Genomic DNA, 15,848 nt, shown 5'->3' with positions numbered 1-15,848 from the left:
GTAAATCTCTTTAATGTTGCAGCTGATGATGATGATTTTAATAACTTATAAATGGCTGGACAGTTTGATCTATGATACTGAATCAGCAAAATAATAACTAAAGCTTTAAAATAAATCGTATGGAGTATACACTGTAGTGGATGCATCCAAAATATGGAATAAACACAGAAAGCAGCACAACATGGAAATCCTTACAAGTACATTAAAGTAACTAAGTACATTAAAGTAACTAAGTACATTAAAAAGTGTTTGAGTAAATGTACACATCCCTGCTGTGAAGTCTCCACCTTTATTTATACAGAAGAGGCTTAAAAGCTTCATGAAAGAGGTCTGACATGAAGCTCATCACATTTCGGTGCTTTTTTTTCCTGAGCTGTGATACACTTTGGATTCTAGCCAATCATTTTACGTTTCCGAGGATAGTAGGCGGGCCCAGGTACGTACGTTCTGTTAGAGCAGAGCTACAGATTAAAAACGCCCAAGGCAAAGCGGTCAAAGTCTGGCTGTACTTCACAGCAAAAGATGCAAACTCAGCAGCAACAAGTGCTTTAAGCTGATACTGTGATACTGTCAAAGGAGGTAACACCTCGAATCTGATGACGTATAACATTTTAACAAAATGCTATACATCTACTGCGGGTGTGGTGCCTGTTATCGGACCAGAGTTAGCAACATCCCCCAAAAACCCGAAGAGGAGAGTCCTGGCCCCTAGCCCTGCCAGTGTAGCAGGAATGATGAGGATGATGATGGCAGCAGCCGTTCTTCTCTGCGTGAGTAGCTTAATGTTGTTCGTGTGTAATTTACGTTGAGTAGGCTAACCACGTTATTACATTAATGCATGTAAGGTGAACTAGCAAACATCATCATAGCTACATGCGGCTGTCTTCTTGTTTGATGGCAGATACTCCCTTCACCCTGGCCAAAAAGGCTAAAATGACCAAAGAAAAAGTGGAAAACAGCTAAACATGAGAGGTTTAGGACAAAGTTTGTGTTTTTTCCATTGTTTATGCACTGCTTCCAGCCAAGAGTGATGCCATATATGCCCCATAGCTGCAGAAAAGGCTAACATTGTTATCTTTTTACAAAAAAACAGCTGAATATGAGAGGTTTTTGGACCAATTTTGTGTTCTCCATTCTTTAAGCACCGGTTTGAGCACCGTTTAAGCACCGGCACCGTTTCAAAAGTACCGGTTTGGTACTGGTATTGGATAAAACCTAAACGATACCCATCCCTAGCCATACTGATGTGAGCTGCTGAAGACAGAACCTTTGTGTCTGTTTCTGCTGCTTTAGCCTCTGTTAGCTACTATTAGCCTCTGTTAGCCTGCTTTAGCTGTTATTAGCCTGCTGTAGCCTCTGTTAGCCTGATTTAGCTGCTGTTAATCTGTGTTAGAGGAACTTCTTTTTGGAGTGGATGTAGCTTTGTTGGACTCTGACACTCTGAATACACTCACACATGATGTGAGAATGTGATCAAACTGATATATCAGAGAGAAATTCTGATTTTAGGACACCAGAGCCTAATATAAGCTGGCATATTGTTAGCTTAAAACCAGCTGCTGTTGTTTAGCCACAAGAGCGGCTAAACATTGGTAGAGGGAGGGTCACATGTTTAATCTGCTGACAATAAGTAATTGTGACAATGACTGTGTTTATGCAGGTTTTCATGTGTTAGAGCCCTGACTTCAGATCAGGAGAAGAGCAAAGAGGAAGCAGATGACGTGTCGTGGCTTCACTTTCCTTTGGTGACGGGGACCTCGTCTATCGTCTCAGATAATGAAACAGGTACGATCATTCATAGCTTGAGTCTGAGGTGCAGACACAAATTTAAATGTCCGTCCACGGCACGCCTACGACTTCTCTCGTCCTTTGGTGTTTGGTGTTACATACGTGACTAGAGACCAGCCACGAGGGAACATGGCGACTTCCACAAACCTGTTTATATTTTTAAAGGATTAATTAAAGGCCTGTTGCAAGACAGACTTGCATGTTAATCTATGTATATTCATGAGTACAAAATATATTTTTTCTATTGAATAACCTGAAAAATTAAAGGGATTCTTTGATTGGCACTGACTTCTCTGACTCTGGTCACAGCCAGTCAGACCTGCCGTACTGCTGTGAGAACCCTTCTACTCTATCACATTTCTATATTCTCTTTGATAAAATGCCATTTTTCCTATGTTAATCGTTCATAAACATGTACAGAGTCTAGTAATTGATTGTGACGTGCTCTTCCTCATTTATACTCGTCTATATGCATCTGATGCCTCTGAGATTTCTCTGAAAATCTGTCTTCTGTAAAGTCGTCTCATCCATCTACAGTGAACAAACGGCCTTTGTTGAAACGATGAGATAGATTCTTTCATTTTTCCTTGTCTCTTTTGTCCAACAACCAAACTATTTCCCACCATCATCTGGTGAACGTGACTCTTATGACACGTCCTGTCAGTCTCCCTTTCTTCTTCTTTATGTTTTAAAATCACTTATTCTGCATTTCTGAGTGAGCCGAGGGCTTTTCTTTCTTTCTTCTTTCTCAGTGTGGACGGAAAAAGCATTTTTAAAACTGTCCACAGTGGTGTGGACGCAGCCTGAAACGTTTCCATTCTTTTAATAGCCTTGCTGTTTTTGCTTTTGAGTGCTGTGAGCCACTCGTGTAAGTGCTTGTTGCTCTATTATATTATTACGTTTGAGGATCCTGTTCTAATTTTCACACATGGAAACGGCATGTGTTTCATTTTGAATTACAGAAGTGCCTTTGTCCTGCTTCTCTCTGCTTTGTATTAGCTTCTGTGTTAAAGACGTGTCGTGTAATCACCACTACAGCTTCGTGTGTTGCTTTCATTAAACACTGTCCACTAATTACAGGAGCTAATACCCACCAAGGCTGCTTTTTCCTGCAGTGTGGGGGATGTCAGTGCTTCCTCTTTGTTTGAATATATCTATTCACTGAACCCGCTGCAGCTTCTTTGTTGGCACAGCCTCAAACCCACATTACCATTTCTCTGTGGTTACCAAAGGAAGGTATTCCACTCAGGATTCTCTAACAGACACTGGAAGGTTAGTATAACAGATGAAAATATGTGTGAAAGAGGGCTTTGGCAGAATACTGATTAGACACTGGAATTAAGTTGGATTTATAGCAGGGATAAGCTCTTCATTTATCCCTTGTACTCCCTCCATCCCGTGTGTTGTAAGCTCGGGACGAGGCTTTGTCTCTGTCACAGTACGCCTGCACGCTTGGCTTTTTTCTTTTACCCGTGCCAGCGGTGAGACTTTAAGGAGGGTGCTGTCCATCAGTCAGTTCGACTGCATCAGTGCATCAGTTCTTTGGCCGAGAATAAAACTACTGGATAGACCGCCATGAAAATTTGAACAGACACTGAGGTGAATGATTTTGACTTTTCATCTCGCACTGCGAGCCAGAATCCAAAGTGTGTGCACCCTTTAAGTATCCTGCAAATTGTACATGAAATAGTGATAAACTGAAGCCCAGAATAATGAGTATAAGTTTGCTGCTTGCAGAAGAAATGTGGACTGACAATGTTGTTTGAAGCTCTGCTGTTTTGTATCTGTCAGTCTAACATCTGTAACAGACGGGTTTCTGAAGGGAAGCACAAAAAGATGCTCGCCGTAACCTCGAGGCAGAAAGGACTAAATATTCTCATTATAGAAAAATAGAGTAAATAAACAAAGTACACAGAACAAGTAATTGTTGACTGTGTGTTTGTTTAGACAGAATTTAATTGGATGCTAATGAGAGAGGTAGACACAGTGTTCTTTCCTTGTAGATGGTCATCCAGATCTGGGTACGAGTGAAAAGGACGAATTAAAGGAGAAGCAGCAGACCGTCGTTCTGTCTGCTTCCATTCTTATTATGAATACTCTCACATACACTTGTGCTTGGATCTGATTTTACAGTCTTTCTAAAATACAACTCAGGGCTTAAACCGAACCTCAGACCATCTCACTCCAGTCTGAAAGGACACCAAACCGACCCCACGATGATCAATGAGAGGCAGCAGTGTGCTAAAACGTTCTGCACCGAGCCTCGGCTGCTAGTTACCTCCACACTTTAACTACAGTGAAACAGTAAATAATTCAAATCAGTGCAATTTCAGCAGACATTCAATTTTTCAATTCAATTTTATTTATACAGCATCAAATCACAACAACAGAGACCTCAAGGCGCTTTATATCCGGTTGTTCAGTGATGACGCGACGAATCCTACTTCCGGGTCTAAAGCAGTCTGTGTTTAATATGGCTTTTGTGTTGTTAACATGTTTAATGTTTTGTATTTTCTTCTATTTGATCTCAAAAAGCTCCTAAAACAGTCAGTGATCACTGTTGACCTCCCTCGGCTTTTATTACCGCTAATCATTTATTTAAGCTCAGTTTTTAAAACCTTAGGATGTAACTACAGCCCAGCCCATGCAGCTGTATATGAATGACTAACCTCGTATTGTGGATGGATTATCTCAGTTGTTCTCCTGGCTGAAGTTTGGTCCTTTTACAGCATCCTGCCATGCGATTACATTTGTTCCTGACCACCGAGAACACTCACGTTAACTTTTATCACATTAGCTTGTTTATATTATGCTAACATACAGTGGGGCAAAAAAGTATTTAGTCAGCCAGCGATTGTGCAAGTTCCCCCACCTAAAATGATGACAGAGGTCAGTAATTTGCACCAGAGGTACACTTCAACTGTGAGAGACAGAATGTGAAAAAAAAATCCATGAATCCACATGGTAGGATTTGTAAAGAATTTATCCGTAAATCAGGGTGGAAAATAAGTATTTGGTCAATAACAAAAATACAACTCAATACTTTGTAACATAACCTTTGTTGGCAATAACAGAGGTCAAACGTTTACTATAGGTCTTTACCAGGTTTGCACACACAGTAGCTGGTATTTTGGCCCATTCCTCCATGCAGATCTTCTCGAGAGCAGTGATGTTTTGGGGCTGTCGCCGAGCAACACGGACTTTCAACTCCCGCCACAGATTTTCTATGGGGTTGAGGTCTGGAGACTGGCTAGGCCACTCCAGGACTTTCAAATGCTTCTTACGGAGCCACTCCTTTGTTGCCCGGGCCGTGTGTTTTGGATCATTGTCATGTTGGAAGACCCAGCCTCGTTTCATCTTCAAAGTTCTCACTGATGGAAGGAGGTTTTGGCTCAAAATCTCACGATACATGGCCCCATTCATTCTGTCCTTAACACGGATCAGTCGTCCTGTCCCCTTGGCAGAAAAACAGCCCCATAGCATGATGTTTCCACCCCCATGCTTCACAGTAGGTATGGTGTTCTTGGGACGCAACTCAGTATTCTTCTTCCTCCAAACACGACGAGTTGAGTTTATACCAAAAAGTTCTACTTTGGTTTCATCTGACCACATGACATTCTCCCAATCCTCTGCTGTATCATCCATGTGCTCTCTGGCAAACTTCAGACGGGCCTGGACATGCACTGGCTTCAGCAGCGGAACACGTCTGGCACTGCGGGATTTGATTCCCTGCCGTTGTAGTGTGTTACTGATGGTGACCTTTGTTACTTTGGTCCCAGCTCTCTGCAGGTCATTCACCAGGTCCCCCCGTGTGGTTCTGGGATCTTTGCTCACCGTTCTCATGATCATTTTGACCCCACGGGATGAGATCTTGCGTGGAGCCCCAGATGGAGGGAGATTATCAGTGGTCTTGTATGTCTTCCATTTTCTGATGATTGCTCCCACAGTTGATTTTTTCACACCAAGCTGCTTGCCTATTGTAGATTCCCTCTTCCCAGTCTGGTGCAGGTCTACAATACTTTTCCTGGTGTCCTTCGAAAGCTCTTTGGTCTTGGCCATGGCGGAGTTTGGAGTCTGACTGTTTGAGGCTGTGGACAGGTGTCTTTTATACAGATGATGAGTTCAAACAGGTGCCATTCATACAGGTAACGAGTGGGGGACAGAAAAGCTTCTTACAGAAGACGTTACAGGTCTGTGAGAGCCAGAGATTTTCCTTGTTTGAGGTGACCAAATACTTATTTTCCACCCTGATTTACGAATAAATTCTTTACAAATCCTACCATGTGGATTCATGGATTTTTTTTCCACATTCTGTCTCTCACAGTTGAAGTGTACCTCTGGTGCAAATTACTGACCTCTGTCATCATTTTAAGTGGGGGAACTTGCACAATCGGTGGCTGACTAAATACTTTTTTGCCCCACTGTAGCTGTGTCGCTAGCGGTCACGTAGCACATCATTATATACCAGCTAGCCAAACTTCAGTAACCCTACAAACGTCACTGCTGTTTAGTTTTCTGTCTTCATTTATGCTGGAAGTGATAGCAGAGCTGTACGTTTTAATTTGTTTCCAAAACCCCGCAGTCAGGACATGCTATATTGTATTTAGATAGAAGCTAGCGAGCTAACTTCCTGCTAACTTCTAACTCCGTTAAATGTCATAAATTCTGTTTTCATGGATGCCTGGATGTTAAACTCAATTGTTACACCTGGTAGAGCAGAATGCTGATCATTTTATTAAAGATGAAAGACTTTAGACAGTTTTTCAACTCTCAGTAATGCCACAGTGATCGTTTGATATATGGACCTGCAGCGGAGTTTAGGTCCAGACACGGCTAGTGACGTCAGACTGAACAACCGGATTGTACAGAGAAAAACCCAACAATCATATGACCCCCTATTAGCAAGCACTTTGGTGACAGTGGGAAGGAAAAACTCCCTTTTAACAGGAAGAAACCTCCAGTAGAACCAGGCTCAGGGAGGGGCGGGGCCATCTGCTGTGATTGGCTGGGGTGAGAGAAGGACATTAGAAATGAAAGACTGTAAATATGAATCTGTCGTCACTCATGAACTTAGAAACTTTTATGTCAGTGTAACGTGAGGGATCGCTGTGTGGATTGAAGTGATTAGAAACAGACGGATAACTTTCTTAGCAGCCTCTCGCACAGCAACAACAACCAAACACTTCCTGTGTACGGCCCTCATGAATACTTCACTGGCCATATAGAAGCCAGGAAATCCTATACTCGGATCAATGCAGGGAAAACAACGAGGTAGATTCAACACATACTTATTACTGCTTTGAACCAATGACTGTAGACATTGCTTTGAACATGCACATGCAAACATCCAGATGTGTAAACATGTAAATATCAAAACATGTAACGACCACATGGGTACAAAACCAGCTCTATAAGCCTGTAAACACCTCTTTGTGTATCAATGACATAAACTGACTCCAACACAAGGTTCATCTGTGCAGCTAAAACACACATGAAGCTCTAAAAGTTAGCTTTAGTTCAAAGAGCCTAATCTGAAAGGTGCTGCCTCTGTTTCTGTGTGAAACATGAGAAAAGCCAACTCTAAAGTTAATTTCTGCTAGCATACTTTGGTTTTAGCGCACATGCTTAGAACATCACAGGACTGCACACCTGCACCGCCGTGTTTGACTTCGTGCTTTCATCACTTTCACTTTACATTATAGACATGACCTTTTTAGTGTGTGCAACTTTTTTTGGTATAGTTTGTGTTGGCTGGGACGATCATGACCCCCGAGTTTAGCATCAATGTTTGGCAGCAGAGGGAGGCTGACCTTTATGAGGTGAGGAAGCACATGAGCAATGAGCTGACGGATGGAAGTGAAGTTAGACTCTGCTTTTTTCTTACTACTCCATTTAGACTGAATAGTATTTCCATAAATACTCTGATGGATCTACTTTAGAGTCAGTGAGGTTTTTATCTCTGTAACATCGACTGCTGTGACTCGGCCGTTATTCTCTTAATTTGAATCCTTTTCCGCTGTGTGTCCATCTTGTTTGGAGGTGGAGCTTGTACACCATGGCCCATTCACACTGGGCTGAAACAGCCAACCCCGAGTTGAATACGAGTCACTTTATACTTCCAAATAATATTTCAGTTTAGCAGAACTGTGCAGGTGCCGTGAGTGTCAAGGGGCCGTTGGGATAAATGGTTATTTCAATGGCTGAACTTTACAGAGGCTCCCTGGAGCCACTACAGCATTGTGTAGTTCATTTTGTGAGTGAATAATGGGAAGCAGGGACAACGGCAGATCAGGAAGCCACAACGACGAGGAGCCCAAAGTGTTAACAGAAAAACCAGAGTGCAGTGGGGAAGATGGTCAGAACAGCAGCAGCTCTTCTTCGGGAACGCCATTAACCACCAGCTGTTTCCTGTCTGTTCGACCGCTGCCGTGCAATCTGCACACCTTTCATGCGGAATAACCTTGTTTGTTCCGCTCTTTCAGTAACTTCTCAGCAGCTTGCTTAATGATTAGAAAGAGGCAGAGGAATTAGAGGGAAAACACTGAAGTGCTTTGCAGCCACAGCTACACTTAATCATTCATTAACTACACGAGGGCGTTGCTTTGGATGCGACGGTGCGACACACCAGTCAGAGAATCGCATGTTTGATGTTTAATGCTCTGTTTTCTTTTTGAACATGAAATTAACTGCAAATAATTAAAATGAAGTGATGCTGCATGACGGCAGAGCTGCAGGTTTTAGTGCTTTGAGTGCAGTTATTTCTGCTTTGATCTAATGAGGACCAGTACAGATACAGCATCCATGCATTACTCCAAATGACAAAGTATGGCTTATGAAATATGGATTTTGTACCTTAGATTAGATGCATGAATGCATATGATATTACTAAAAGTTAAATAATATATAATAAATCATTTATATTTTTGTGAATCATCTCTTAACACTGAGGAGATTTTATCTAATTATTTTCTTCATATATTAATAATTTCCCGACTACTTGTTGCCATGTGACCTTTATGTAGTTACTAAGAAACACAAACTACTACTGTGTGTAATTAATATAAAGCAATTTTGCTGTCATGTATAACAACATTAATATAACAGCCAGAAGCACAAAACAAAAAGCTGTCATGTCAGTGAGGATATCGAGCTTTACAGTGATGTAAATAATTTATATAAATATGGAACATTTGATGTGTTGAAAGCTTCTGCTTTCATCAGAAATGGACAACAATGCACTGGAACGATGGACGTCACAGTTTGGTGCACGGCCTGAGTTTTCAGACTGTAAAGAAAAGATGTCTGTTTGCTCCTGTCACTCAGTAAACGTGGTTATTCACAGTATAGTTTATTTGCCTGTTATGGGGCAGTTATGTCTTAAAATAATTTTATTTCCATGAATTTTCGTCAGTTTCCAGGTGCTTTCCTTTGATTTCTATCTCCAATGAGCCCGTTTGATGGTTGGACACGTCTGTGACACCTGGAAATGCTTCGGACTGAACGTTGCCTGATGTCTGTTTTCATAAAGTTGTTCCTTTGAGGTTTCACCTTGTTAGTTTGGGGAGAGTTGTTGGCAATTCTTCGATTCTTCTATTGTTTTATGAATATAATCTTTTTTTAGACAATTTGGTGGAATTACCAAAAAGACAACAAGCTGCCTTTGGTGGCATCTGTTACCTACAGACGTCTATAGGAAGTTTGACATTCTCTACTTTTACTAACTCTGTAGTCTGTTGTTGGTAAGTATAAGACATGGATGAGATCCTGTGCAGCTGCTCCAACGGCGAACGCCCGCTCTGACGTTTCCCTGGGATACAAAGATCCAGGACCTTTGGCAGAAATGGTACTCTGTGTGATGGTAGCACTGGATAACCAAACTCAGTGGACCTAAAGACGTGACTAAAACAAACAGATTCATGTAACCTGCTGTCATCATTAATAGTAACTCCTTTTCCCCATCGGCTCACCATCTGAAAGGACTGATGTGCCGAACGAGTGCTTTGATGCACATGTGTACCTCTGCAGGGCTGCAAGATTTCCTTGATCAGCTTTTATTAAAGCTTCAAAAACTTTTGGGTGGGTAGAAGAGTTTCAAGAATAACATGAAAAGAAAAATAACTTTAGTAAAAACATCGTTGTGCAGCACGAAGGTGGAATAGAGGGGTCGTCTCCAAGGACCGAAGCAGAAAATAAGGAACTCCTTATGTTGATCGTGCCTTTGCTTGGCAGCACTCTCACGTCTCTCCCAAAGCACAGAACAGAAGGGGGATAAGAAGGAGGAAGTCTTTAGCTGTGGAGGGGTTTCTTTTTTTCCCTTCGTTGTTTTGTTATGATGGATAGCGCAGAGCGAGCGCCACGATGTGTGTGCGTCTCCGGGAGTGCCGTGTTTTGACCAGTAGGGTCGTTCATCGATTCCCAGCCATCTCTGCTAAACCACTAATAAGACACTTGGCATTTTCCCTGGTGCTGGATTACTCCCTGTGTGAGCTTCCTCTTGCCTCTCAGTTATTGGAGGGTGTGTGTGTTTCTGAGTGTGTACGTCTGCATCTGTTATTCCGTATCCATATGTGACTGTGTGTGATGGCATTAAGTCTGTTATGTTTAGCGTGAAGTACGTGTCTGTACATACATATGTGTGCTGGGAGAGGATAAATTGCATCGTGTGTGGTGGGATTTATGCACCGGTCCTGGTAACAATCCCGAAATCCTGGGCCTCTGTTAAAGGTTAGCATATCCAGATGAATCTAACTGGAAGAGCAGTTAGTAGGTCTGCTGAGTCGCTTTCCTGAGTTTGGAGCCAGTTTTTCACCTTCTGGCTCATAATTAACTCCTACATCACACCTCAGCGTTGTTAAAGCTGCATTACCATGGCAGCGTTTGTCACGGCGACGGCCCTTTTAGCCTCCCTCCACATCTCTGCTCTTTCTCTGGGCCTCTGTTGGACCAGCTGTTGGCATTTGAACTGATTGCTGAGTGATTCTTTGAGCGTGTGTGTGGTGACCCACGTTATTAGGACGGTTTGTATCCAAACACACGCTTTCACATTACAGGCCAAGAAGCTTTGCAGTCTGCTTTCTCTTACAGAGTATTTCCACCTGCAGGTCGCTGCATAGCAGCCATGTCAGAGAGAAAGCACGAGTTCCTTCTGGATGTCCATTGAAGAGGCTCCCGCGTGAAGTTTGAGGTTTAAAAACGCTTCTTACAACTATCTTTAAAATATGTCAGAGAAGACGTCTCAGCGTCTAGTTTCAGAAATCTGGAAGAATCCTCCCAGTATCCGCTTCCCTGAGGTTAGTGGTTGAACTTGTTTCCTGAAGAGGGAACAGAGAAGACCGCCATAAGAAGAGGGCTCAGATGAAAATGTCACCTTGGACGCCATTCAAGACTCGGCGAGGTCTGACTCCCCCGGCGAAATCCAGAATGTCATCTGATTTGGAGGAGAATCGTCAGCGAATATGCTGTGATGTGTCTGAGGAGGCAGGATTAGACGCAGTGTTGGTGATGAGATCAGGACAGACAGATGGAGCATTTATTCGAGCGAGAAGTTTTAGAAACCAAGTCGAGCTGACGTGGAATCTGGCTGCGCTGTGTACTCCTTCTTAACTTTGCTGCCAACTGTTAAGACGCAGCTGCAAGCTGGAACCGCTGTGAAACCAAAGAGATGAATAAATTAGGCATCGTGTTTAATATGTTCTGCAGTGCTGCTAACTTGAACTCTGCAGCGATATTCGCACTTCATGAATTTGTTACCGTGTTAGCGGTTTGTCCGGCACGCCAAATTTGCTCATTGCTGTTAAACGTTTTCACAGGATTGTCAGAAACGCTGAGTGCTGCGAGTATTTATGTTATCGGCAAACAGCAAAAGTGGAAGTAAAACAGAACATCAGCACGTATGAACGCATGTGTGCTCACCGGCCCCACAGCCGACATGAAGGAGACGTATAATAACCCTGAGCTGGCTGCCCGAAGGCCAGCAGCCTCCCCGGTAATAAATTTGTCTGAGGAAAAACAATGACAAATACAGGCCTTTAAATGTTCCTGTTTTCTCTCCACGTCAAGAAGAATTGATGTCTCACCGAGGAGTGTCACAAATTACCCCCAGAAAGAAAAACAGCTCAGCGCCGACAGCCGAGCGTGGGGGATCCACTCCCTCTGGAGAAGTCATATTCAGACTGATAGGCTTGTGTAGAATTCAGTGAACCTGACTGCACCTTCCACCCACAGGGCTCAACTCCTTCCTTATTGGTGCAATTCAGACACCTCGGAGGAATATTCCTCTTCAGCTATCTTCAGCTTTTTTCCTTGGCTGGTTCTTTTAGAGGTGCTGCTGCCAACTCAATTTCAGATGGCTTTACACTTCAGCAACATGCCTCCTTGGTGCCCACGCTCGTGACATCCAGTAAATCTCGGGGCAATTTATTCTATTACCATATTTAGGCTTTTTCTATTTAGTATGTAGAGTCAAACTTTGGCTGTATCAGATTGCAAAGTAAAGCTCGACGCCCCCGAGCTAACCGCCTGCGAGTGTCTCGCTGTCCACAACCCCCCCACCCCCCTACCCCCCGCTCCTCGTCTGTGCCCTGCAGATTGGCTTAGTGCTGCTCCCTGCTCCACACCGGCTTCATTAACTGATAGCAGCAGAGATGGAGACATTGTGGAGACAGGAGTGTGGAGGAGCTGGATGGGAAAGAAGAGCAGTTAGTAGGTCTGCTGAGTCGCTTTCCTGAGTTTGGAGCCAGTTTTTCACCTTCTGGCTCATAATTAACTCCTACATCACACCTCAGCGTTGTTAAAGCTGCATTACCATGGCAGCGTTTGTCACGGCGACGGCCCTTTTAGCCTCCCTCCACATCTCTGCTCTTTCTCTGGGCCTCTGTTGGACCAGCTGTTGGCATTTGAACTGATTGCTGAGTGATTCTTTGAGCGTGTGTGTGGTGACCCACGTTATTAGGACGGTTTGTATCCAAACACACGCTTTCACATTACAGGCCAAGAAGCTTTGCAGTCTGCTTTCTCTTACAGAGTATTTCCACCTGCAGGTCGCTGCATAGCAGAATCAGAATACTTTATTAATCCCGAAGGAAATTAGGGTTACAGCAGGCTGCACGCTAATGGCGCATGCGCACTTACAAAGGAACCTTCTGACCTACTTTACACAAACATCACATTGGGGATGTCAGAGAGGTCAGCTGATAGGAAAAAACAAACAACATGAGGTGAGAGGAGGAGAAAAAAACTCCACTCAGACTGAGCTCCTAGTGGGAGAACAGTTTGATAACAGAAAAAACACCTCAGCACAAAAAGCACATGACTATCAACACACCATAGAAACACAAGACAAGCAACAGGGTGTGTAAAAGGGTGAGAGAGAGCCGGTGTATACAGCGCATCCGGTCCTGCAGCATGTCTGCGCTGGTCCAGTCGACTGCCATCTTCCCCGGGAGGGCGTTTGGAAAGGGAGGGGGGATCAGTGAGTGCATATCAGTATAAGTGTGTGTGCGTGTCCGTAGCTCAGCTGAGACAGTGTCCTTCGCCCCGCCAGGCTAAGTAAACAGTCTTCCAGCCAACCCAGGTGGCCTTGCATGAATGGGAAGAACAGACTCAACACAGTCGTAATCAGGGTGTTGTTGTTCGGCTCCAGCCTTGCTGCTGGCGCCAAAGGGGTCTCCGCATGAAGTGATGGTGCTTTTTACTTTAGTGCGAACAGCTCATATGAATTTCATGTCAGAGAGAAAGCACGAGTTCCTTCTGGATGTCCATTGAAGAGGCTCCCGCGTGAAGTTTGAGGTTTAAAAACGTTTCTTACAACTATCTTCAAAATATGTCAGAGAAGACGTCTCAGCGCTGAACTAGTTTCAGAAATCTGGAAGAATCCTCCCAGTATCCGCTTCCCTGAGGTTAGTGGCTGAACTGGTTTAGGAAGAATGTTTCTTAGACGGCTGTGACCAAAATAAAACTCTGTAACTTTAACATGATCCTGATTTACTCTCAGCTTCTGGAATTTATTCATAATATTCAAAAATGATCAAACTGATCTTGAGTCTAAGCTGCTGTCCATCACGTCATGCTTCGGGTGCTTAATCAGGTGTGACTAACTCCACCTGCTGGGACCTGTGACAGGATTACATCTGTGGTGTCATTCAGCACTCGACGTATTTCCACAGTGGCTGGTTGTGTTTTAAACAGTGAGTGTTTTCACAGAAGATAAATTGCTGATTGATCCATATTGAGTGTTGCAGCAACCATGTTTCAGAAGAGTAGCCGGTGCAGAGGAGCTGAGGAAGCTCTGTGATGTTCCCCAAACCTCACTTATACTTCAGTGTAATGTAGAAGCTCGTTGTTGCTGTTTATGGGAGGACTGCTATTTTCCTCTGCCGTCTGCAGCTTTAACATTCCCACATTCTTGTTGGGAGGAACTGATGTGTGAGTTCTTCTCAATGACAAAACATCCGTCGCAAAGAAAAAATCGAATTGCATCAGACAAGAAAGTCACTAATTGCAGAGTAATAACGCCTATTATGCTCATGATTTACTACCTAATGCTTTCACAAGGGCAAACAGAAGTGTTTGTGAGATGAGTGGTGCTCAGCGTCTTCAAATACGTTGAAGTGAAAAGTGGCTGTAAAAGCAATGATCACAGCACATCTCCATAACGGCAATCGTAAAAGCCAGCACCAATGGAAAGGTGACCGCTAATGGCAGCCAAGCAGCACTTGGTGTCACTCACTGCGCCCGGCTTTAATGGTAAATCACTCTAATAAGAAAGGCCTTGTGGACAATTATCAGGTTGTTCCAGAGGAATGTGGCAGGTATCCTCTTCTATAAGGGACCCTAATAGACACGCATTCATTTAGAGAATGATGATAGCATGGCAGGAGTTTATCTGTCTTCAGTTAATGGACCTGCTGCCCTGGGTGGAGACTGAGCTGAGCATTAGACACATATAACAATATCGAGACCTTCACTGTCACTGCGATGGCACAGGCAAAACTTGCATTTCTCTACATATTTATACACATAAACATAATCCTGTTCAAAGGTGCAACAATGACAAGCTCAGACCTCGAGGATACTAAGTAACTAAAGCAATAAGATCAAGCCGTGGATAATCAAGATGTGCAGTTTCATTTTCACTTTAAAAAAAGAATTCATCTATAAGACAGCTGATCCCAGGGGGCAAATAATAAGTTATACATAGTTTTATTAAGACTAGAGCGGGAAAAGGAGAAATGTTTCATAAAGGGCTTACAGACCCACAGAACAATTACTGAGATCAAGCTTAACAAATCCCCGCTGCCTCCTTGGTTATAGCAGGTCTCCTGTTTCCAGAGGATCCGTCTAAGATGAATTTTAAAGAGGAACCATTGGGGCTACTGAAGAATAATCATTCCTGAGAGGAACTCATTTTCTGGGTTATCAGAATGTACCGATTACACAAACAGACGCCTTTAATTATCCACTCGTTTCAGAAAGTGATCTGAAAAGCTGTTGGCGCTGGAACCTTTTTACCCCTCTGTCCTGTGGGATGGTTGTCACCCCGCAGAGTGGGCGGGTCTGATTTTTGAGGAGTGGGCAAAGGGTTTTTGCTCTTGCTGACACAGATTTGGGGTCCGTGTGCTGCTTGGCACTGCAGCTGCTGATGCACGGTGACTGCAGTCACAGGTGACCACTTCATAAGAAGCTTTTGCAGTGATATTACTCGTGTTTATACAACATGCATGATGCTACATAGCTATGAATGCAGCTCCAGGACTAAAACGAAGAGCTTCTAACCACTCAAACAGTGGTGGATGCTTCAGGTTTGGGGTTCAGTATCCTGACCAAGGACACCTGCAGACTTGATGATGGGGGCTGAGCCACAGAGCCTCCCAGTGGACAGCCCAGTCACCCAGTGCCACAGTGGCTCAATGAAGCCAAATCCTTGACTTCCTCAGATGGTCACCAGTGAGTCAGGCCCACGTTCAAATACAGAGGAAATAAACATTCATCCATTTATTAAACTCGCCTGTACGAACTGTATTAGAGCTTAAAGCTGGCTTCACTGGGATTGAGACACAGGT

This window comes from Mchenga conophoros, linkage group LG16 (assembly GCF_057382185.1).
Source record: "Mchenga conophoros isolate Kocher_MC1m ecotype Shallow Benthic linkage group LG16, M_conophoros_male_GT1.1, whole genome shotgun sequence".
NCBI classification, from domain to species: domain Eukaryota; kingdom Metazoa; phylum Chordata; class Actinopteri; order Cichliformes; family Cichlidae; genus Mchenga; species Mchenga conophoros.
The sequence above is the reverse complement of the archived record's forward strand: the minus strand, read 5'-3'. Positions refer to the sequence as shown.